Below are 25,887 nucleotides of genomic sequence, written 5' to 3'. Positions count from 1 at the left end.
AAGCGAGACAGGCCCCACTTCCGGCCCCTCCAGGATCCCGGAAGTCTCCGTCGCCAGGGTGGGCGCGCGCGCCCACGCACCCAGGAGAGCAGGCGGGACAGTGGGCGCCGGTACTACCCGCTTCCGGGCTAGGCCGGGCCACCTGCGACGGGAGTGGGGGTGGGGCCTAAACTGAGGCCTCAGGCTGCACACATGCCCTTCAGACCATTCAAAGTGTGTGCTTCCCAGCTCTGCGCACCCCAGCTCTGCCCCTTCCCCTCCGGGTGACTTTGGGAAAGATACCCAACCTGTGAGGCTTTCTGCTTCTGAAAAACGCCGCACATAGTCGTGCTCATATACCTTTCTATGAGCGCTGAAGGGCATAACATACGGATACCAGATAGCAAAAGGCCCAGCATATCCTGAGCATTCAGTCAGCCATTATTATACTATATGTGATGCCCGGGGCATTTTTCATCCAATCTGAGTCTCAGTGAAGTGAGCAACAGGCATCTCCATCTTACCAATGAAGAGACAGTCCCAGAGATTGATATTTCCACTCATAGATGTGATGTGGTTAATCTTTCCTAAGGCAGCACTGCCAATCTAGTGTCCAAGAAGAAGCCCCTAGGGAGGGCCAAGGAGCCAATAAAAAGTGGGAAAGTATGGGGACAACATAATCTAGACACAGTTGTATAGTCTAGTATCTAGGAGGCAGGTGTTACCGGGTGGATTTCACCTTGGAGAATGGTTTGCATTCAGAAGCAGGATATGAACAGGTCCCTGCTGCTAACATGATTGAACAGTCCCTGGAGGCACAACCTCTGGGTGTAATGGCCATGAGTGAAGGGCGGAGGATAAGATCAGCCACTTTCCAATGGAGTTTATGTATCTTATGTATCTCATTGTAGCCCAGCAGGTAGGTCCTTTACAGGGTCCAAAGTAACAGTTTCCTGGGCTGTCCAAGCATTAGCACTATCTCGGGGTGTTCTGGGCATACCTCTGGACCTCACATGTGTCCCTCATGTCTCTGCACAAGCCAGGACAAAAACAAAGGCATCAGAAGATCTACTGCAGAGTTTTCACAGGCTTAAAGGAGGTGTCTTGGAGCAGCCTTCGCCCACTGAGCCTAATGAGTGGCCTTCTGATATCAAGGTCACTCTCTACATTTGGAAACCACACAGGGAGGTCTCGGCCTTCTGGTTCTAGCCTCTGCCTGACATTGCCACTGGATGTAGCCCATTGGTCCATTAAGGCCTCAGAGACTCGGGGTTCTTGAGCAGGAAAACTTAAGGCCAGGCCAAATGCCATCAGCTCTGATTTTCAGGTTTCCCTGACCATGTGTTGTCCTGCAATTCTGGCTGCCTAGTATGTAGGAGACACAGGAATCTGGAAAAAAAAGATTGAGTTTGTATTCCTCAGAGCTGTTTCATGCTCAGGCGGTTGGGTTTCATGTCTGTGAGGGCCACCTTCCTCCAGGCAGTGTGTCTAGACTTCATAGGTACCTCTGTAGCCAGCACTGCGGGTCTGATCTACCATGACTGGGGTGGGTCCCAGTGGGGGAGACATGCTCCATGATGCCTCCCATATAGCACCTTGGGACACCCACATTTGGGCCAAAGACAATCCCAGAAGGCCTGAGGGAACACTACCCTGACCTTTCTGGGAAACCATCACACTGGCTTTGGTATGAGAGCTAACAGAACAGGTAACCCAAATTCTATATTCCTAAAGCAGAATTTACCATCTGTCCCCAACTCTGAAGCTCCACCCATGTTCTCATCACTTAAAAGGCACTATCATTTACCCAGGGGCCCAAACTAGAACCCTAGATGTCATACCATGGGCCGAGTGACCATGGGCAAGTTACTTAGCCTCTCAGTGCTGCAACTTCCTCATCTGTAAAATAGGGATAATAATAGTACCTAAATCATAGAGTTGATATGAGGATTGGATAAGATAATATATAAAAAGCACTTAGAATGGTGTCTGGCACATTGTAGGTATTATAAGTGTTTTCTAGTATCATGCTTCCTCCCACTTCTTCATCCCTTATATCCAGATTATTGCCAAGGCCTGCCAAGTCTTTGCCCCATCTGTGTGTAATCATAATCATAATAATAACAACAACAATAGAAAATACCTATACCACTTACTATGCTGCTCTGCATCATCATTGTTCCCTCTCATGTTAAGTCCTGCCTGGTGTGGGGCAACTGTGAGAAGGGTGTTCCCAGGGACATTTTGGATTTAAGGAGACCACAAAGAGAGCAGCACCGTCAGGTCTGGAGATTCTCTGGCCCCAAACTTCTCAGACTTTCTGACTTTATCTGTGTGGACAGTCCCCTTTTCAGCAGCCAGGACATTCTTACACACCCTAAAAATAAGATGGGGCCCTAGAAACCCCCCCACAGGGATAGTTGTAATATGGGCAGGAAACCTCAGCTACTGTGCTTGAATAGGAGTAGATGGGGCCCAAGCCCTAGCTAGGAAAGCGTACAGACTCTTCTATCACCTTAAAAATTTCTACTTTAGGGGCCAGCCCCACAGCGTAGTGGCTAGGTTTGGCACACTCAGCTTCGGTGGCCCGAGTTTGTGGGTTCAGATCCCAAGTGCGGACCTATACCGCTCGTCAGCCATGCTGTGGTGGCAACCCACATACAAAGTGGAGGAAGATTGGCACAGATGTTAGCTCAGGGCGAATTTTCTTTCTTTTTTTTTTTTTGAGGAGATCAGCCCTGGGCTAACATCCGCCAATCCTCCTCTTTTTTTGCCAAGGAAGACGGCCCTGGGCTAACATCCGTGCCCATCTTCCTCCACTTTATATGGGACGCTGCAACAGCTTGGCCTGCCAAAGCAGTGCGTCGGTGCGCACCCGGGATCCGAACCAGGGAACCCCGGGCGGCCGCAGCGGAGCACGCGCACCCAACCGCTTGCGCCACCGGGCCAGCCCAAGGGCGAATTTTCCTCAAGCAAAAAAGAGGAAGATTGGCAGCAGATGTTAACTCAGAGGGAGTCTTCCTCAACAAACAACTTTTAAAAAATGAAAAGAAAATTTCTACTTCTCTTCCAAGACCTAGTTGAGAAATCTCTTTCTCCAGGAAGCCTTCTCTGTACCCCATCTTCCCACCTGGATTAGGTGCCACTTCTTTTGTGCTCCTGTGGTGGCCTGCCACGTGCTTGTCACGGATCTTAAGTGTCACACTGCATTAACACTGTGTGTTTTACTTGTCAGCCTTGTCTCTCTGATTCAATTGAGTCCCCAGGCACAAACTCCAAGCTTGGCTTGTTTTAGTATCTATCTTCTCAGCTGGAAGACAAGGTAAGGCCATCTTTGTTTCCTTGGTGTCCAGTGTGGAGCCTGGCCTAATCTCTAAAAAATGTGTCCTTGATCTAGGCTGCTGTGGAAGGCTTTTTAACCAGGGAAGGAAACCAATCAGTCTGGGCTGTGATTGCCAGCTATACTGAGGGGCTTGGTGGGAAAGACATAGGGACATCCCTTATATCTGCTTATCTGCTTTGCAATCCCAGTGCCTCTGTAAGACTGGATCATTCGTTTGCAGGCGAAGATTCTGAAGCTTGGCAAACGTCCTGCTAGGTGGGTAACATTTTACTGGCTGAAAAGGGCAAGGAAGTCTTTAAAGTTAGGTATATAGACCTCCCATCCTCCTCTTATTTCTGTTGCAAGATGCTGTCTCTCTCTGACCCTCATTCATTCCTGTTCTTTTAATTACTCTCAGATTTCCTCCTGCTAATGGTCTGCCAGACCCTAGTTACCAGCACGAGGGTCAGCGATGGTCACAAAATGTGGCTTCGCAGTAGACTCGGGGAGGGGAAGGGTCCTCTTCGCGGTAGACTTGGGGAGAGGAAGGGTCCTCTCCGTCTTTGGGCGTCAGGGACCACAGCGGTCCGTCTCACGGGGAGCCAAGCCCAGCAGGGGAGACCAACGAGATGCGAAGGCCTCCGAGCTTCCTAGACGGACCCGGAAGTTGCTCCAAGGTCCTAAAGACCGCAGAGGTACTCGCTTCCGGCACGTTTTTTTGTTCAGGAGTCGTCCGAGGCGGCTGGTGGGGTGGAGGTGGGCTGGGCGTGCAGGTAGGTTTGTCTGCTCGGGGCCCCAGGGTGAGAGATGTGGTCCCAGGCTGGCCCTGCCCCGGTGGCGGTGGTATTGACCCTCTTGCATGACACAGATGGGTGACAGGCCCAGAGAGTGGTGGGGACCGCTCGGGGATCCCAGCGCTTCAGCGACGGCGTTTGGTGGGAACGCAGGCCTCTGCCTCCCCGCCTAGTACCGCCCGCCTCTCCGTGCTTCCTTCCCGAGCGTTCTACCCCAGTGATCTTTGGAGAGCGGAGCGCTAGACTCCTTGTGCTCTGTTTTGGTTTAATCCCCGCCCCAGGCCTGTTGTCCTGGCCCCCAACCCCCTTACTGGACCTCCAGCTCGGCCTCTGGCCCTTCCTGCTGCAAACCAGGATTGTGAGCAAGGACTTGTGAACCGACGAAGGATCCTTAGAGTTGCTAGTCCAGCCACCACCTTCCTACTTTGCAGATGGGGAAATGGGCCCACACAGGCATGTGAACCGAGACATACTGTTCCCATTGCAGAGATCTTGTCTCTTTCTGAGCCAGTGTCTGTGACCTTGATTCTCCTAAAGCACAGTTCTGGTTTTGGAAATAATAAACTTGACACTATTGGTTGTAATCTTTCAGTTTCTAGGTATTGTCGGACCTCAGATTTGAAATTCATAGTCTTCCAGAAGTGTCTCAAACATAGACTGGAATTTCTTTCCAGCCTATGAGTATGACAGACCCCAGCTCTGCCACTTACTGTCTGGGATTTGTGACCTTGGGTAACTAATCAACTTCTTATGCATCTGCTGAGGCTTAAGTTTCTTCATTTGTGAAAGGGAAAAAAACAATCCATGCCTGTTTACCCCTTAGAGCTAGGAGGATTAAGTGAGGTAAGCTGTGAGCTTTGACATGTCCTATTAAGCACTATACAAACATAACAAAGACATCTACCCAAGAAACTGTTTGGATTCTAGGAGGGAGGGAGATGGGGGAGTAAGTCTGGATCTTGGAGTCAGGGACAAGGGGCAGGCCAATACTGGTGACTAACAAAAGTTAGTATGTGATAGCCAACATAAGAGAAGTTCAGAGAGCCAAGGGAGGGATTGATCTTGAAAGGGTCAGGATTTAGACACGTGTAGGGGGAGAGGTAACGTGATCAAATGTTGAGAGATACAAATTTGGGGGTGGGGTGGGGTCATTATTTTAGTTCAGGTTATTTCCTATTATAAGCTGTAGGGAATTAACAACAACAAAAAAAACAGTGATGTCATCTCTAGTTTAGATATATAAAATCTATGGGCCCCTAAGCCACCATAATGTCCCATGATGATCCTGTTCTTCCACTACTTTAGAGAACAGGTCATACTTACATTCCTTATTGCTAGTTGACAGTGGGAAGAGAACCAAGAAGAAGCTGAGCCCTGATACTCCAGGGAATTTGTAAATTCACTTCATATATGAGATCTCCAGAATGTGTCCATCTGCCCTTGGAGCTCTTCCATGGCTAAGCCTATGTCTTCTTTTCTAAGAGTATCTAGCAGATTACTCTGTGCCCCAATAACACCAATGTTCCACACACTAATGTTTCTACAGATTAAGCATTCAGACCTCCCTAAGTGAGAGGATGTTTCCTCCTTCCTCAGAGGAGGCGTTCTGGAGGGTCAAGCTAGTTCTCCCCAATTAGAGATGGGCAAGAGTATTGTTTCCTCCTTCTCTCTTTCCTAGTAGTGCCTGGAACAAGGCTGTCCCCAGGGGCCACTTGCCTGAAATGAGCTGTGCCTGTTCCCCTATTATCCTAATTCCCTGTCATTTCTGGCTTCCTTCCACTGCCTGGAAACTGATGGAGCCTGGGAGGAGGCAACAATGAAGAAAAGTCTGATACCTCTCTAAGTACTTTTTGCAGTTAGAAAGGGCTTGTTTTTTAGTCATTGGCATCAAGTTTACTGTTAGGGATGCACAATAAGGTTTGGAGAGTAAAGGTCTAGTAGAAACTTCTCCATGTGAAAAGGTCAGTTGCGTATTGGAATTTGGCTTGTGTTTGTTCTTTGCTTCTTGGACTACAACTCTGCTCTAGAAGAAACACCGCCTAAAATTTTAATGTATGTTTTCTTTTCTGATTTTTCTAGCTGTCTTGCCACAATTTTGTTTTATCTCGTTGATCCTAATCACATACCTTGTTCCAGACAATTCCATTCTGCTGTGGTGTCCTCCAGCTTCAAAACTCATAGCAAATACTAACCACTAAAAATTTCTGGAAGCACTGTCTGAAAAATGAACTTCTTATTGCTGGCTTCCACCTATGTTTTTGGATTGCTTTCTCCAGTCTACATTATTTCAAGCAATTTCTGGAATGTCAACTTCATTTAGTTCATGCTATCATTACATATTCATATCTGTTATATCCCAACAGATTGAATGCAGAAGTAGATATGAGAATCCAGCCACCTTCTGTTAAAAGTCTTTAGTCAACTTACAATTTACCACTCCAGGCCACTCAGGTCCAAAATCTCTGATAAGTGCACTTAGAACAATAAATTCAGTTCAATCTAAGATTATCTTCCCTCTCTTGTCAAATTCCTCGAATCTATTACTATGCATATTGTTTGGATCCAATTTAGAGGATTCTCATAAAACCCCAAGTAGATATTACCCTCTTAGGAAAGCTGTATTCTCTTCAATCTCTACTTTCATCATTCTCTTGTAGCTCTCTGCTGAAAGCAGTAAGAAGTAAAAAGCACACACCAAAATTCTGAGTCCTGCCACTTCCTCTAACATTACAGCTTTAGTCAGCATATGGTTTACATTGCAATGGACAACATGTGGCTGAACAAATATTTTTCCACTACATAACAAGGGTCACCAGCAGCATCCCACTACAACAGGGTTTCTCAATCCCAATGCTTTTGAATCAGTAAATTCTCTGTTGTGGGGTGCTGTTCTATGCATGTAGGATGTTTAACAGCATCCCTGGCATCTACCCATTAGATGCCAGTGGCACCCACCTCCAGCCGTGACAATCAAAAATGCCTACAGATATCCCCTGGGGAGCACTACAGGTTCCAAATTCTGTATCAATGAATACAGCACTAAAAAACAGTAGCTGAAACAATAAGTTTATTTTTCTCAATATCCCCAAGCATTGCATCTGCATTCTCATCAGGACTGAGGGGAAAGATCAGGTCTTCTTCCCAGAAGGCTTTAAAAAAAATTATGTGGTAAGAGACACCCTCACCAGGGACTTTCTCTTATACATTAGAACTGTGCATATGGCCACCCTTAGTTCTAAAAGAATCTAGGAGACTGAATATTTTAGGTTTCTAGCCTCTATAGCAGCTCTGTCCAATAAAATGTACTGTGATGATGGAAGTGTTCTATATTTGCTCTGATAATACAATATCCACCAGCCACATGTGGTAACTGAACGCTCAAAAATGTAGTACTATGACTGAAGAAATGACTTAATTTTATTGATTTAAATTAATTTAAATTTAAACAGCCATATACAGCTAGTGGCTACCATATTGGATAGTCACAGCTCTAAAATAAAGGAGGTCAAGGAGAAAAGGGGTTGGACAAGATGTTGGGTGAGCCAACCTAGAGTATCTGCCACAGGGCTACTCTTACTTTCTTGAACTTCCCTTCCACCTTGACTTAGTGATAACATACCCTCTCAGTTCTAATTCTTTGACACACCCTTGCTAATATATAGCATCACACAATTACTGGGCTCTCAATATGGACCAAGCTCTTCATCCACTCCTTAAATGACAGTGTTCCCCAGGGTTTTCCTGACCTTCTTTTCATCTAACTTTTCACACTTGCCCTCTCTGGGTGAGCTCATCTACTCGCTGTTTCACTCAACCCCCACAAATGATGAATTCCAAATTTAAGTATCTAATACTGTGAACTCCAACTTCATAATTTATCTCCCTACTTGTCTCTGCCTACATGTCTCATGGGCACCTCAGACTCAGCCTTTCTCAAGTTGAATAGTTACTGATGGGACAGATATTTGTTTTGCACCAACTGAATGCCAGCGAATGGGTTAGATATGAGGATTAAAGATACAAATAGGCTAGATATGGGTCTTTTTGGTGCTTATAGTTTAGCAGGTACAATAGGTAGATTTTCTCTACTGAACTGGCTTCAGCCATCTTCATTTGGTTCTATTCATTCTCACCTAAGTGCAGAGGTTTTTTCCTTTCACAATGCCATCCTTTTAGATCAGTGGTTCTCAAACTTGTCAGGCTCAGGAACCTTTGACACTCTTAAAATTGTTTAGGACCACAAAGAGCTTTTGTTTGGTTATATCTCTTGAGATTTACTTACTAGAAATAAAACCAAGACATTTAAAAAATATTTATTAATTTATTTAGAAATAATGATAAACCCATTAAGTGTTAATATTTACATTATTTACAACATATTTTTATGTAAAATAACTATATTTTATAAAACAAAAAGATCAGTGCGAATAATGGTGCTGTTTTACATTTTTGCAACTCTCTTTAAAAACTAGTTTAATATGGGCTGGCCCCGTGGCTTAGCGGTTAAGTGCGTGCACTCCACTGCTGGTGACCCGGGTTCGGATCCCGGGCATGCACCGACGCACCGCTTGTCTGGCCATGCTGAGGCCGCGTCCCACATACAGCAACTAGAAGGATGTGCAGCTATGACATACAACTATCTACTGGGGCTTTGGGGGAAAAAATTGTTTAATAGAAGTTGGCTGGATTCTCACATCTGCTCCTGCATTCAATCAGTTGGAATATGACAGATATGTAGCCTCTGACTCCACTGTACCCTCACGAGAGAATGAGAGTAAAGGAGGCAAATAACATATTATTATTATTATTATGAAAATAGTTTGGACTTTGTGGACCTCCGGAAGGTGTCCCAGGGATCCCAGGTATCCTCAGACCATACTTTAAGAATTGCTTTTTCTCTAGACCACGAGAACCACTGTCTTTGCCTTGGGAGGCTTACAAATGATCTAGGCTGTTGAAAAGGTGGTTTGGATGGGCTATGCGTGCTTCAGGTCATAGATTGTGTCTCCCCTGCTGGTTGGCCAAGGATAGTCTGCAGGCAACTGCTGAAGAAAGACCCTCAACAGATGGCTCCTGGCCACAGCAATGTACACTTGAATTTCTAGGAGTGGTCTTGAGTCACTGGCACAACAATATCGACAGTTAACAGTGATGCATGCACAAATAGAAGCTGGGCACATTCCACGTATGCATTTACCTCCTCTCCTTATGGTCTCCCCAGTTCCAGAAGGCCCCACCAAACTCCTCTCTCTCCATGCTTCTTCATTTCTCTTGTGGCCCTAGGTTTTTCCTATGTCCCAGCCCTACTATCCTCTTATATTACCCTTTTTCAATCTAATGTTTATGACAAACCATTATCCCTTGCTCCTTTGATTGACTTATTGTTAATAAACATCTTGGTTTTCAAGACTATTGTCTCTGATGTGCAGTTTCAAGAATCTAATTTGGATATCAAAGCTAAATATTGTTTCATTCTCTTTGCATTCTTGTTGCAACAATTCTAAATTCTCCCTCCTCAGTTCTCTGTTTTCCTCATATCTCAACATTTCACTGACTAAATTTAGTAGTACAGAACCATCAGCAGTTAATTTCTATAGGTAACACATAGATTGGAAGACAATGACAATAATTCTTATGCTCCTATATCAAGAGTTACCATTTAAAAACATTCATCCTCCTCTCTGAGAGGGTACCATTTAAACTGAAAATTGAATGAAAAAAGGCTGCTACATCCTTGAGGGTGTGGAAGAGGAGCATTCCAGGCAGAAGGAAAAGTTGCTGCAAAGGCTCTGAGGTGAGGTGTCACTGACTTGGCTGATCAGGTAACAACAGAAGGGAGGCCACTGTGACTGGATAAGAGCGACGGAGTCAGAGATCCTGTCAGAGGCGGACAGGGGCCAGGTTAAGGCGTTTGAGGTTGCTGGGTGAAAATTGATTACGGGGTCAGGTGGGAAAGCAGGGAGGCCAATTGGCGCTCCATTGCAGGAATACATTTGAGAGAAGACAGAGACCAGGACCAAGGGTAAGGTGCTGTTGAGCAGGAAAGAAAGGGGTGGGTTTGCCATATATTTTGGAAGCAGAGTGAACAGGATTTGCTGATGGTTTAGATTGATGGTGGGGAGAAGTGGAAGAAAAAGAGGAATTGAGGATAACGTTTAGGTTTCCTGACCTGGGGGCTGTTCCTTTTTATTAATATGAAATGTTCCATTTTGTACCTTTTAAATGCTTAACCTTGGAGTCTGTTTTGTTATATATTATAGTTTCACACCAGCTTTTTTTGTTGTTGTTTGGTATATCTATATAATTTGCTTGGTATATCTTTTTCCATCCTTTCTTGTCAACCTTTTCTATTATTATGGTTTTAGGTGGGTCTCTTGTAAATCTCCCTCTTTCTCTGCCTTTTAATAAGAGAACATAACGAGCTTACATACATTAAGATTAGCTGATAGCCTTGGACTTTGTGCCACCATATTAGTGTCTTTTATACTCCATGCTTTCTTCTATATTCCTCCTTTCCTGCTCTTTGATACAGTAAAAAGTGAGTGGGAAAACCGGAAATAGAGAGGCTTAGTAGAAAGTTAGTGCAGTAGAGCAGATATGAGAACAATTACTGCCTGAACTGGGGTGGTGAGAAGCAAGGGGAGGATGTGCGAGACATTCTCAAGGAATAATCTATGGGAGGGAGGAGGGAATCACAGTGGTGGGAGGTAGCTGTGAGAATGCCGAGATCCGAACTGTGGCATGGGGAGAGTTGGTTTTACAGGAGAAGAAAATGAATTTTAGACGTTGAGTTTACAGTGCTGAGAGACATCCAAGTGAAATTCGAGCAAGCAACAGAAAATGCGGGGGAGGCTTTGGGAGAGAGCCTGGGCTCCCGTTTTTCAGAGGCCCATGGGAGTATATGTAGAAAGCCAGTATCTTACTTTACCACATGTCAAGTCCACCAAAAATGAAATCAGCCAGCAAAAATATTTTTACTTCACCAAGTTAAATATCAAAACTATTCACGGAAAATATGCCAAACGCTATATAACAAGGGATGCAGGAGCAGCTGAAACCCTGTACCAAGTGAGAACAGAAGAACATGGGATGAGTTGCCACTGTCTGCCTGGATCACTGGATGGGCAAGGGGTAGCCTCCATGCTGTGAATTTGCCATTTTTGTCATTCTTGTCGTTTTGTAAACAAACAGTAAGTTATTTTGCAAACAAACGCTTGCAGAGCAGAAGTCTGTTTATCTCTGACTGTTTATAGTGGGCACGTGAAATAAATGCTTATAGAATAGAATTGAAATAGTTAGAAGAACTATTTCTGTTAATTTTTCACCCACAATGTTTCCAACCTTCAGTTCTCTGTTTTCATCAGATCTCAGTATTTTACTGACTAATCTTAGTAGCCCAGAACCTTCAGAAGTTTATTTATAAAGGTAACACATAAGTTGGAAGGCAATTACAGAATTCTTCTTCTCCTATATCAACAGGTACCGTTAAAAAAAAAACTTTTTGGGGCCGGCCCAGTGGCGCAAGCTGTTAAGTGCACGCGCTCCGCTTCGGCGGCCCAGGGTTCGTGGGTTCGGATCCCCGGCGTGCACCGATGCACTGCTTGTCACGCCATGCTGTGGCAGCGTCCCATATAAAGTAGAAGAAGATGGGCACGGATGTTAGCTCAGTGCCAATGTTCCTGGGCAAAAAAGAGGAGGATCAGCATTGGATGTTAGCTCAGGGCTGATCTTTCTCACACACACAAAAAAACCCCAAAAAAACCTTTTTATTTTGAAATAATTTAAGACTCACAAGAAGTTATAAATATAGTATGGAGAGTTCTTATATACCTTTCAGCTAGCTTCCTCCAATGATAACACCTTATATAACTAGAGTACATTGTCAAAACCAGGAAATTGACATCGATATAATGCCATTAACTAAACCACAGACCTTATTTGGATTTCACAAGTTTTTACATGCAATCTTTTTATGAGTGGGGAGTGTAAGGTCAAGAATGGCTCCTTTAAAGACATCCACTTCCTAATTCCTGGAACCTGTGAGTGTTAGTTTATATGGCAGGAAAGGATTTGCAGATGTGATTAAATTAATAATCCTGAGATGGGAGGATTATTCAGGTGGGCCCTAAATACAATCACATGTATCTTTATAAGAGAAAGACAAAGGGAGATTTGACACAGATAGAAGAGGGGAAGGCAATCTGACCACAGAGGCAGAGGCTGGAGCGGTGCAGCTACAAACCAGGGATAATGGCAGCCACCAGAAGCTGGAAGAGGCGAGGAACCGATTCTCCCCTAGAGCCTCTGGAGAGAGTGTGGCCCTGCTGTCACCTTGATTTTCGGTCCAGTGAAGCTGATTTTGGATTCTGGTCTCCAGAAGTATGAAATAATAAATTTCTTTTGTTTTAAGCCACTAAATTTGTAGTAATTTGTTATATCAGCCACAGGAAGCTAACACAAGGTGTACAGTATTATGAAATGTTATCACATGTATAAATTCATATAACCACCACCACAATCAGAATAGAAAACTGTTCCATCACCACAAAGAAACTCTCTCATGCTTCCCCTTTTTACTCACATGTACTCTCCCCTCAACCATAACCCCTGGCAACCAGTGACCCATTTTCCATCTTTATAATTTGTTATTTTGAGAGTTCCATAGGTACCTTTGCAATTACTTATCAACAACCACAAAAAGGAAGTAGAGACCATAGAAAACTTAACAAAAGCAATCCAGCATTCATCAGAAAGTTGCATTTGAACTTGATGCAGATAAACAAGTATATCCAACAGAGCATAAGCCCAAGATACTTCCCTAATCCTGATGGAAACACTCTAAAAATATTCTCCCAGGGGGCTGATCTCATTTTCTTTCCCAGCAACTGGGCTCCTGGTACCCTCTGAATTTTTCCCTTCCCTGTTTCACTGTCTCAGGCCCATCGCTTGCAACTGTCAGTGACGTGTAACCAGCATGCCCCCTCCCATACCAATACAGCCAACTCTGCCTTTTGCACTGGTTGGAGCATAGGATTGTTCTTGGGGGAAGCCAGAATATGTTGTATCAGGAGTTGGTGGCTTTTGAAAACCTGGCCAGGCTGGCCTCTGCTCAGTGGACCCTACCTGTACAGGGTTGTGGTGCTAGAGAATTATGGGGACATGACCTCCCTGGGGAAGAGCCTAGGTGGGCCTGGGAATCAGACTCTGCCCCTTGGGGCTCCATACCTGACTTTTTCCTAGAGGCCCTAGAGTCTCAGATGTTTCTAGCATAGAAATAAGGCCCCCTGTCCCACCTCCTCAGGTTGCTGGCCTCCCGGGTCTCTGTTTGGGGCTGCCTTGCAGTCTGATGCAGATGAATTGGCTATGGTGAAAAGGAAAATGAGCTGACCATTCTCTCTCCTCAGGTCTGGCCTCTCTGGGATCAGGATCCAGAGCTTGTTTCCTGAATCCCCTGAACCTTCCTCACTCTCCCTCCTGGGCGTTTCCTTTTTTGTTCCACCAACCCCTACATGAATGAGCCTGGGAAAGGATCTGGGAATAGCTCTCTGACCCTCCACTCATCTTTTTTGTCTCATTTCATTTCTTTGAGTGGCATTTCCATTCCCTAACCCTATTCTTTAATCCAAACTGAAAGATGAAATGAGCCATGGAGTCCTGATCCCTAGGAAGATCTGGGTGGAAAAGATTCTAGCAACAGGAAGAGAGGCAAGTGATAGAGAAAATTCTTTTCTTTCCTTATGGCACTTTCTTTTCCAGTATTTTCACATATATAAGTCTTCTCTGTGGTATGGATTTCTTGATGCCTCAGGAGAGATGAGTGATGGCCAAAGGCCGAGGTCATGAGATATCAGCAGACATCAGAATTGATCTGCCTGCTCAGAGTTCGTCTAGGAGGGCCTGGCTGAAATCTGACCAGAAATGCCTTCTTGGAAAAGACATGCCAAAACTATGCTTTGGGGATTTTCCCTTCTTTTTTGCCAAAAGGGGTTGTGGTCTCTTCACTATAAAAACTGGTAGGTAGGTTGGCTGAAGGAAACAAAGAATTTCAATCACATAAAGACCATGTAGCTCTTTCTCTGTTTTCCAGCAATTGCTTAAATGCTAGTAATGAAAAGGCTTTGTGATCTTTCTTAGTCCCTTTGGGTTGCTGTAATAAAAATACCATAGACTAGGTGGCTTATAAACAACAAAAATTTATCTTCTCATATTTCTGGAGGCCAGAAAGTCCAAGGTCAAAGAACCAGCAGATTCCGTGTCAGGTGAGAGCCTGTTTCCTAGAGAGCCGTCTTTTCAGTGTCCTCACAACGTAGAAGGAGTAGGGGCTCTCTCTTGGGTCTCTTTGTTTTTGTTTTTTTTTTGTGAGGAAGATCAGCCCTAAGCTAACATCTGCCAATCCTCCTCTTTTTGCTGAGGAAGACTGGCCCTGGGCTAACATCCATGCCTATCTTCCTCTACTTTATATGGGATGCTGCCACAGCATGGCTCGACAAGCGGTGTGTCAGTGTGCGCCCAGGATCGGAACCGGCGAACCCTGGGCTGCTGCAGCAGAGCGCGCGCACTTAACCATTTGCGCCACCGGGCCGGCCCCCTCTCCTGGGTCTCTTTTATGGGCACTAATCCCATTCATGAGGGCTTCGCCCTTAAGACCTAATCACCTCCCAAGGGCCCCACCTCTTAATACCACCACTTTGGGGTTTAGGATTTTGCAGCAGCTACAGATGAAGAAAACTGTAGCCAGGAACACACAAGACCGCAGTCACATACCCTCCTTTTCTCCTCGCCTTATAGAAAAACTCCAATCTTTCTTTGGCTCAGGGAGTTACCTAACTTTGAGGTGGTCCCTGATGCGCATCAGCTGAATAAAGCCTTTAACTTCTATTTGATTTACTTTTAACTATTTTGTTTCCTTGACAGTATGATTAGACTTGGTGCTGGAAGAAACTTCAAATGTTGTTCTGTCCAACATTCCTTCAAGAACAGGAAGTGCGATATAATTCCCTGCATCCGGATGAACTATCATCCTTTCATAACCTGTAAATGGATAGCAAGGGGATAGGACTCTGCAGCTGACACAGGCAGAAACAGCTACTGAAAGCTGTGGACAAGCGACACCAAGGTAATAAGTTCAAGGTTTTCCAGAAAGCAGAAAAAGAGCACTGAGTTAAGCAGTGACTGATAAAGTGTAATTTTAAAGTACAAGTTAAACGTGTACCATTTTAATCTTGCCCTAAAGGTATCTTTAACAGATATGAAAAAGGTAGTTATTGGTATGAAAATGTAAGACATTTTTATGGCTAAATAATGTGCTTTTCTAACTTCTCTGCTCTCCATGCCTAAGACAGGTCATCTGTTAAGGTCTCCCTCATGAACAGCTCCTGGACTTATTGTAGCCTCAGAGAATCTACGATTATTTTCAGTTTGCGCAACGTTGAATTTACCTAAGCTTTGTGATCCTAGTAAACAGGAAGGGCTAAGAAATCCCCTCACTCTTTTGTGTTCTGGAAAACAGCTTACTGTGAAGAATCACCCTTCCCCATATGACTCAGATAAGACTCACAGACCCCCTCCTTGTTCACTTATGACAAAGCCAGATACAGACTCTCCAAATTCCCATTCTTTGCCTCATTAACTGAACTACTTATCCACACTGATCAATTGGTACAAAATGCTTGTTAGCCAAACTTTAATCAGGCTTCTCTCTTTCCTACAGGCCCCTCAACTCTGCTTCCCCCCGAGGCTGAGCAAGCACAAAAAGGTGGAATATGTCCCCCCTTATCAGCTTCTCTGGGAATCGGCTGACCATAGGGAGATTCTTTCCTGTCAGATCCCAGTGGTCATTTCCCCTTGCTTGTCCAGCTTCCCCGCCAAAGATTCTGCTTATCTCTGCCTCCTCCTTACCCTACAAAAGAAAAGCCTTCTTCTGTTTGACTTTGAGACACTTGCAGATCTTATGGTCATGATCTCCCTCTCGCAATAGGCCCCCTCCCCTTCTTGCAATAATCGTTTTGAATAAAAGTCTCTCCTTACTAAGTCTGAACTGGTTTTTCTCTGGCAGTTTCCTACCGCATTAGCCATCTTTCAGTTTGCAAACACACTAAGCTCATGACCACTCTGGGGCCTTTGCATGCTGCCCCTTCATCTAGAATATCCCTTCCCATCTTCTCTGGCTGGCTTCACAGCCCTCATGCCTAGCCCCAACCCTGGGCTCCTGTACACCTGGCCATACTTTGGATGCCTACTGCCACAGACCTAGAATGAGTCTGAGGGCCAAAGATCATCAGTAGTATCTAAACTCACATTCAAGAGCTCCTCTTGTTTCCCCCTAGGTAGCTGGGGAAATTTCTGTGCTCTGTGGTACTCTCTATCCAGAATCTAAGTCAGAAGGAGAGCAGGAGAAAATCAAGACCCAGATCAGTCCAGAGATAGGCGGTAGGTCTTCCTGCACCCAAGCACAGTTGTTCCTAGGCTAATTAATACAATTAATCTTCCCTCCACTTGTCATTTCCTCTTACCCTCCCCTTGAAACTTAGAGGTGCTGATACAGCGATTTGGCTTTACATGGGAATATGCACAATGAGGGCCAGGGGTGGGGAACAGGCTGGAGGGACAAGCAGTCCTGTGAGGGCAGCAGTGTTTTCTAAGATTTAAAGTTTCTTTTGATGGTGGGACACACACAATGACCCTCAGATAGTTGAAAGGCAGAATTTTTTGCTGCTCCCAAAAAAAGAAGGCTGACAGGCAGGACCACACAGGGGGATGTACCTGGGGACAGGGTAACAGCAAGCTGGAGCTGTAGGGGCAGCTTATGTGTGGCAAGCAGGGTGGAGTGACATAGGTTTCAAGGGCTCTCTGCGGATTGGCTATTTTGAATAATTTCTCTTGGGCTCTGCGGCATAGGGGCTGCCGATAGTTGTCTGGTATCTGGCCCTGGGGTGATTAGGGCGGGTTTATATCAGCCCTAGAATGTGAAAGCCTATAAGGGAAGTGGTTGGGGTGTGGACTTAATCAGCTGCTCAAAAAGAGGAGCTGACTACTCTATAGGCAGTGCCTCAAAACTGGGTTAAGAGAGCATTTTTTTAAAAAAAACAAACCTGTTATAACTAGTACCCTAAGCAGAACCAGCAGCACTGTTATGGGGGATGTTAATGGCGTGTGCCATTGTTAATGACTGACAGTGTTGAAAGGAGACTCTGCTGTGACCCCCACTTCAGGAGTGTGGACTGCTGTGTCTGTTGGGGTGGAATGGGAGTAATGAAGCAAACAGCCTCATTTATTCAACTATAACTGGGGATGTGTGCTCATTTCTGGCCACTCTCATGCAAGAGGAATGTTGGCAAGAAAAAGCTTAACTGAAAGAGGCTAATCAGGCCTGGAAAAGATACTTGAGAAGGAACTGTTTGTCTTTTGCTCTTCGAGGAGTTGTCATGGGTCAACAAGAAAGCTGTTAAAAGGCTCTAGAAGGTGTCTATGGTTTGACAGGTAGCTCTGCTGCAGTCCCTAAGGCCCTGCTTGCCTCCCTGGGGCAGCCCCCAGCACTCCCTACCTGCTCCTGGAAAAGGGCCCTGGATACCAGTCCCCTGAAAGGCTCCTTTTTCCCCTCTTCACTCATTTGCATTCCTTGGAGCACACCCCTTGCCTGAGCCTCTGGGAACTAGCAGCAAAAAGTTCACTCTCAGGAGGGCTGTAGGGACTAGAGAAGGAGGAGAAGCACATCATTCTTCTGTCTTATATCTTACTATTTCCTAGCATTTTAGTGTCACCAGGAGAGTGGCACCTTAACTCTGTCGCCATTGGTTGCCACTAATATGATTTTTTTGTGTACGTAGTCAGTGCTTATTTCAGTTTACCCACATATTTGCCAGTTTCTTTGCTTATTACTCCTTCTTTTCATTTCACTTTCCTTCTTTCCAAAGTGCATTATGGAGTAGTTCCTTCGATAAGATTCTATTAGTGGTAAACTCAGTTTTTGTTGCTCTGAAAGTATCTTTAATTCTCTCTCATTCTTTTTTTGTAAACAGCTTTATTTAGATATAATTCACATACCATACAATTCACCCATTTAAAGTATATAATTCCATGGTTCTTAGTATATTCACAAAGTTGTGCAATCATGATGACAGTCAATTTTAGAACATTTTCATCACCCCAAAAAGAAACACCACACCCTTTAGTAGTCCCTCCCTATTCCCCGCAACTCACCCCGCCCCCCTGCCCCGAGCAACCACTAATGTATTTTCTGTCTCTATAGATTTCCCTATTCTGAACATTTGATATAAATGCAATCATGTAATATGTGGCCTTTTGTGACTGGCTTCTTCCACTTAGCACAATATTTTCAAAGTCCATCCATGTTGGAGCATGTATCAGTACTTCATTTTATTGCTGAATCACATTCCATTGTATGGACATACCACATTTTGTTTAATCATTCCCAATTGAGGGATATTTGGGTTGTTTCCACTTTTGGGCTATTATGTATTATACTTTACTACAAACATTCATGTACAATTTTTGTGTGGACATATGTTTTCATTTCTCTTTGGTATTCTCAAAACCAAATTCTATTCTGTTGGTATTCTATTAGAAAAACCACCAGTTTTTCCCTCCTGAGTAGGGAAACCCAGTTCTTCCCTCCTGTGTCTTTCTTTCCTGTGTTTCTCCTTTACTACTCACACAGAACACTTCATTTATGACACTCCTGGTCACCAAATGTGTGGAGGTTTTTTCCCCACACCAAGCAATTCTTTGCCACACCACCTGGTTGTCCTACGATTTAACTCAGTTCTGATACTATCTACCTATCTATCTATTGCTACATAACAAATTACACCCAAACTTATGGCTTAAACAAAAAAATTTCTTTATTTCTTTCTTCGTTTTGCTGAGGAAGATTGGCCTTGAGCTAATGTCTGTGCCAATCTTCCTCTATTTTGTATGTGGGTCACTGCCACAGCATGGCTGCTAAGGAATTGTGCAGGTCCATGCCTGGGAACACAACCTGGGCCACTGAAGTGGAGCACACTGAACTTAACCACTCGGCCATGGGGCCAGCTCCAACAAATATTTGTTATCTCACAGTTTCTGTGAGTCAAACATTCAGGAGCAGCTTAGCTGGGTTGTTCTGGTTTAAGGTATCTCCTGAGATTATAGTCAGATGTTGGCCAGTCATCCGTAGTCATCTGAAGGCTTGACTGGGGCTGGAGAAGCCACTTCCAAGATGACTCACTCACTTGACTGCTGAGAAGAAGCCTGAATTTCTCACTAGCTATTGGCAGGAGTCCTCAGTTCCTCACCATGTGGGCCTTTTGTAAGGCTGCTCAAGTGTTCTCAAGACATGGCAGCTGGCTTATCTCAATGTGAGTGGTCTCAGAAAGAAAGAACAGAGAGGAAGCCACAAGGCCTTTTTATTACCTAGACTAGGAAGTGACACATCATCACTTCTGCATTATTCCGTTTGTTAGAAGCAAGTCACTAAATCTAGCCCAAACTCAAGGGGAGAGGAATTAAGATCCATCTCTTGAAGGGAGGAGTAGCAAAGAATTGTGGACATATTTGAGAAACACTACACTTTGACATTCCTCCATGGGTTGTAAACGTAGCATTAGCACCACTGCTCCATCCGGACCACTATTCCACCTGAATTCACAGCCTTTCTTCTTTCAAAGACCTTGATGTCAGCCTTTAGCACCTACTACTCCTCATGTCAGGAATTACACCTGGGTGTTGCCACGCGTGAAACCTGCATCTTGGCCATGGCTAAACCTGGGAGGCCTTAGGAATTGTAACACTTCTTCCAGAACCCAGACAAACCTCAGATGGGTTACCCCAGACCTCATCATTGACCTATGTCCCTCACGTGGTGGCAGTAGATAGCATTGACACACTTCACATGAGTCCCTGTCCACGTCAGTCATGGCCTATGTGTTCATCAAAGAGATGCCCTGCCCCTATGACTATCTAGCCACTTGATTTCTGACTACTGTCTCTTGATTTTGGAAGGAACAGTTGAGGCATTCTTTTTTTTGTGTGTGTGTGAGGAAGATTAGCCCTGAGCTAACATCCCTGCAAATCCTCCTCTTTTTGCAGAGGAAGACTGGCCCTGAGCTAATATCTGTGCCTATCTTCCTCCACTTTATATGGGATGCCACCACAGCATGGCCTGACATGTGGTGCATCGGTGCGCACCTGGGATCTGAACCTGGGCCGCCAGCAGCGGAGCACATGCACTTAACTGCTACGCCATGGGGCCAGCCCCAGTTGAGGCATTCTAACTCTGAATTTACCCATTCTCTGCCTACTTTCCACTGATTGATGACCACATATGAAGGGTCAACTGTATACTCAAGAACATCTTCCTAATAACTCTCATCTCTGGTCCTCTCATCTTGCCTTCTATGAGTCTACATCCAACTTGTTACACTCCAACATCACCAACAGGACAATTATGGCTTCTACACCCCCTGCTTCTTCCACTCCTAGCCCCACTAACACCCTGTCAGCCAGGCCACACAAGAGAATCTATATCTTCTGCTGGTCCAGAAAGTAATGTAACCAGAGCCAGGCCATGTGGCAGGCCATGAGCATGGAACACATCTAGCTCTCCTTCTAGCAAGCACCCCCACATCTCCCACCCATGCATAGAACAGTTATCCAGGCTTGTTGAGAATGGAAGAGGTTCTTAACCCTATGGCCCTCTGATACCAGCTGTCCCTCCCATATGAATCTGCTTCATCTTTCATTGCTCTACAATCATGCCAACCCTGAATCATTCATATGATCCAGCAACTAAAGGGTTAATTAGGGGAGGGCTAGAGGAGCTGAAGGAGCTCCATTTCTACCTGGTCTCATTCTACCTGTGAAGAGGAGTTGCAGGGAGGGGGGATATTAGGCTCCTTCAATGAGTACCAGTACACAGACAGAACTGAAAGTGATACTTCGGTCTCTTTCCCCTGTAGGGGAGGAAGAATATCCCTCTACGCTCTAGTTTCTTCTGGCTGGTCTAAGAAATAAATTGACATGAGACGGAATAACAGGAGAAAATCACACAAAGTTGAATAACATGCATAGATGGGAGAAATGCAGGAAAACTAGTAACTTGCCAAAATGGCCAAAGCACCTTAAATACCATTTTCAGCTAAAGACAAAGGAGGATATTGGGGGTAGTGGTTTGGAACTTCAAAGGGGAGGAAGGCAATTCACAAGGAAATGGAAAAGCAAATGTTTGGTAAACAAATGTTTGCCATGCCTCAAACAGACAATGAGACATGGAGAGGACTTGGATCAAATGTCTTGCTAGGTTCCTCCCTGTCTACCACACCTAGTTCATATTACACTACAGTTATCTATGGTGATAGCTCCTTCCTGGAACAGGTCTTCTATCTTAAATTCTTTTAGGCAGTTAGGGGGAAGGTAAAAATTTCTTCCTAAGTCTTTTGTCCTTAGAAATAATCAAGCCAAAGAGAGAAATTTTGGGGTGGCAAATTCTGACCCCACACAGAGCCATGCCACCCTTTACTCTTCCTCTAGACAGAGGTGGAACAGGAGAGATATGATGGAAAGCTGTAGTGAAAAGACCAAAGGATTTGTCTTGGATGGCTATTCTATTTACTGACCCTATATCTAGGGCAACCCAAACCAACCTGTAGACGGGCAGTGGGCTAGGAGCTACAGGAAGTGTGAGGTGTATGAGAAAACATACAGGCATTATAATCAATCGCTGTCAATTAAATAGCCCTGTTACATTTTTAATTTAGCATTTGTAACCATTGAAATGAAAGTATTAATGTAATGGCTTATCATTTTTCCCCACTAGGCTGCAGGTTGTATCCATAGTAGGTACTTGAGTGTCTTAGTGTTGAGAAAGGCAGCTATGCCTTCAAGGACAGGGCTCAGATTTGTGGCCAGAAAAGGGGTGAAAACTCCACCAGGACAATTTGCTTTCTGTCATCTGGCCACAGCTGATTCTCAGTTTTACAGTCTTATCTTTTTTCTCTGGTCACATTCCAGACCAACATCCCCAAACTTATTTCTTCCGCATTTCAAAATAGGAGGAAAAAAATTAAGGGAGAACTTTCTCCTTCTTTTTAGAGGCAGAGAGCTGATGAATTTTAAATTTGAAAATAGGGCCTGGCCCCGTGGCTTAGTGGTTAAGTGCGCGCTCCGCTACTGGTGGCCCGGGTTCGGATCCCGGGCACGCACCGACATACCGCTTCTCTGGCCATGCTGAGGCTGTGTCCCATATACAGCAACTAGAAGGATGTGCAACTATGACATACAACTATCTACTGGGGCTTTGGGGAAAAAAAAAGGAGGAGGATTGGCAATAGATGTTAACTCAGAGCCGGTCTTCCTCAGCAAAAAGAGGAGGATTAGCATGGATGTTAGCTCAGGGCTGATCTTCCTCACAGAAAATAAATAAATAATAAAAAAATAAATTTGAAAATAAGCAAACTAAGAAAAAACCTTCAGCATGTGGCTTTTGCATGCAGCAGGGAATCAGGGTACTGGAAGAATCCTGGACTCTGGATTCTCAATCTTGGCTATGATGGGGTTCAGGGCAGGCTGCCCCAAGATGTGCCACTCTGGGATGTAGATTATTTCAAGCTGAAGACAATAAAGGCTCAAAAGATTCTGAAAGAAACTTTGACCTCCCCCCACTAACTGCCTAAAGGAATTTAAGATAGAAGGCCTGTCCTGGGATCAGGCCATCACCATAGATAATTTTTATCTATGGTGGGTCTGGATAGACTGGGAGGGTCCTTGCTAACCCTATTCTTATCAAAGCTCTGAAAACCAAGTAAAAGTAGTAGTTACCCTTTGTAAGAGACATTTACATTTGTAAAGGAAATCTCCATTTGTAAAGATATCTCCCTCTCTGTACCAGGAAGAAGGGGGGATGACCTTATCTCTAGGAACTCTTATCAATACTGAAGGTGAGGACTTAAATCTGCATATTAACCTTACTCTTGTTTACTATGCTTTTCTGCTAATCTCCCATAGCTGACTCCCCCCACTTCCAAAAGCCTTCTTTGTCTTTAGCTGAAGATAGTATTTAAGATGAGATCCTCCACCATTTTGGTGAGTTTACTCAGTTTCCCTGGGTCTCTCCCATGAATATATGTTATTAAACTTTGTTTTATTTTCTCTTGCTAACCTGCCTTTTTTAATTATTTGGCCAGCCATAAGAACCTTAAGGGAAGGGGGGTGCGGGATTCTCTCTCTTCCTCAACAGCTACACATTGGAAACACTTGGGGAGTTAAAGAACTAGGAATACCTGAGTCCCATCTACAAATATTTGGATTTAATTGGTATGGGATGTGGACTCTTTAAACTCTCCTGGGGATTATAACCGTGCAGCAACGTTAAGAGCCAGTGATTTACGTTCACAGTTCTTTGCCACTCAAAGCCTGGTACAGGAACACGACATGAGCACACCTGGGAGTTTGTCAGAACTATTCTTTGGCCTCTCCCCACACCTTCTGATTTAGAATCTGCAGTTTAACCAGTTAAACTAGTTTAACCCCAAGTGATTTGTATACATATGCTCATTAAACCTGGAGAAGCTCTGCCTAGGGCTCATATCAAGCAAACTGGCTCATCCTGCAAAGAGGTAAACACTCAGAAACAGAGTTCAGAAGAATAGGCCTCCCACCAGAGGACAGAAGAAACATCCTTGTGAAGGCTCTGTGCTGTGGCTCTCGGAGAAATCAGGTGGTATTGGCAGAGGTGGGCTGAGCTTCAAGAAGCTGTGCGGGACTTCAAAACAGAGCTGCTCTCCTAGTGGCTACTCCTGCAGCTTTGCAAGTGCTGATGGGGCTGATCTGATGGATCTGTTCCACCACACCAGTCTGGGTGCTGCCTGTCATGTTGAAAAACATCCAGTGAGCACATCCAAAACACAGAGAACCTGCTCAAGTTCCTCTATGATGGGAAAATTGTTCTCACACAGACAAAACTCAAAACTCTTTCCTATGGGTGGTTATGAATGTTCAAAACCCCCTTCTCCCCCCAGTAGTCAAGTTATCTAAGAACATTATTTCAAAAGGAAAGTAATGGAGAAATTAGGCATTGACAAGCAGTTCCCATTTTCATTTTTGGGTATGTTGGATATTTTCCAGTTGCCCCTCAACATTCACTCTCAGTCCTTCTCAATCTTGCCCTGAGACTTGGGAGGCTGACCTTCTTGGACTGCCCTCCAGCTTCCAGTTGGGTTGGACCAGTGGCAGGCCCCAGCAGGAGATCAGAAGAGTTGGGTTCAGGACTTATTCCCCATCTCTCTCTGTACTAGACCATGGGTCGGCTGTGTCCTTCCACTGAAGGCCACAGATAGCTTCTGTCAGGTAGCCTGTTCCTAGGGGTGGTAACAGCTTCCAAATAGTGCTAGCCCGGGGGTTCTGTACCACCCCATGTCACGTTTCCTTAACCTTTGTACTTTTTACAAATTGCCCCTTGAACTCGCTTGAGTTATCCTGTTGTAATGTGCCATCGGTTTCTCTTCCACCTCCTCACTATCTCTCTGGTGCTAGGATCCATTCTCTGTTTCCATCCTTGGTGACTGAGAGGTTGAACAGGAACCTGGGGTGGTTCAGATGAGTGGAGCAGAGCCTTAGGGTACAGATGGGCATCCCTCCTACTGAAAGATCAGTTGGCAACATGCTGGGGCCTGCTGCTAGAAAGCCTATACTGGAGGGCAACTGTCATCCATACATATCCCTGGCACACCGATATGTATTCCTAGCAGAAAAACTTAGCTTTGGCCCATGCCTACACCTTCCTTTGAGATGTTTTTCAGCTGAGCTGGGCTTCCACCTCAAAGAAATTGCAACCACAAATCGCTCTAAACCAGCTCTAACCCAACCACAGGAGTAGCACCTGTGCAGAGGGACTTGGAGGTGACCTGAAGTTCCCTCTGCTTCATTACCACACACAAATCTCCCCCCCGTACCTTGCTAGGCACATTTGGTGCCGTGGGCAAATGAAGTTCAAGGACTGTGCATGCACCAACTGTTCCTGCAAGTCTTCACCCCTTTCCCTGAACGCTGATGACACCACGACTCTGCGCTTTAAAAGTTCCCCATTTCCCTGTCTTCGGGGAGAAGGTGTTTTAGTGCACAGGCTCTCACTTCTCCATTCCTTGATCAACAAATAAAGTTTCTGCTCTGCTATTCTGAACCTGGTCTCGTTCTACTGGTGTGAGTGACTCTGGGCAAAAGGACCCACTTGTGGGTCACTGGTCCCTTAGGGCCTGGTAACACGACCAGGACAGCTGACAGGCTCCTTGCCACAGCAGCTTGCAGCATGCCCTCCAATGGCAGCAGACGGTCTTCATGGCATTGGCTCCATACCGCACCCCACCCCCCACTCCCGGTTCTCTGGCACTATTGATAGAAGACATTTGCTCGTACAGAGGCTAGACAGTTTCCCAATGTTGCTTCAGCTCTTCTTTAAACCGTCTCTCCACCTCCAAACCTACTCCTTCAGCACTCCACATGTTGGCAAATGGCCCCATTGTCCCATGTAGATGCAAAATAACCAATAACCATTCTATATAGAGAGATAAAGTGAGTTTTACTTGAGCCAGGATGAGGATTGTAATCCGGGAAGGGAATTTCCACAAAGGAAGAAAGTGTTCCAGAGAAGCATGGTTTTCAGTACAGTCTTATACCTTTTTTAGAACAAATTAAACATACCCAGGATACATATTCATCAAAGTTTCAAAGAGGTATTCAGTTGCAAATGAGCAGGTCAACGTGACCCTGATGTCGGGAGAGGGAATAATATAGGCGTAGATA

The 25,887-nt window shown here is 44.9% G+C and overlaps 1 long non-coding RNA gene across 1 annotated transcript; it reads left to right on the top strand.

Annotated features, from left to right (window-relative positions):
* The first annotated feature begins 3,991 nt into the window (after window positions 1-3,991).
* LOC147917022 (uncharacterized) lies at window positions 3,992-16,126 on the top strand. The gene is made up of 3 exons (XR_015552209.1): window positions 3,992-4,074; window positions 15,010-15,211; window positions 15,806-16,126. It is a non-coding gene; the product is annotated as an uncharacterized LOC147917022 (long non-coding RNA).
* Window positions 16,127-25,887: the final 9,761 nt, after the last annotated feature.

The sequence above is a fragment of the Ceratotherium simum genome, chromosome 5 (assembly GCF_057802395.1).
Source record: "Ceratotherium simum simum isolate JZ-2026a chromosome 5, ASM5780239v1, whole genome shotgun sequence".
Taxonomy (NCBI): domain Eukaryota; kingdom Metazoa; phylum Chordata; class Mammalia; order Perissodactyla; family Rhinocerotidae; genus Ceratotherium; species Ceratotherium simum.
Note: the sequence above shows the minus strand (reverse complement) of the source record. Positions and strands in the feature narration are given on the sequence as shown.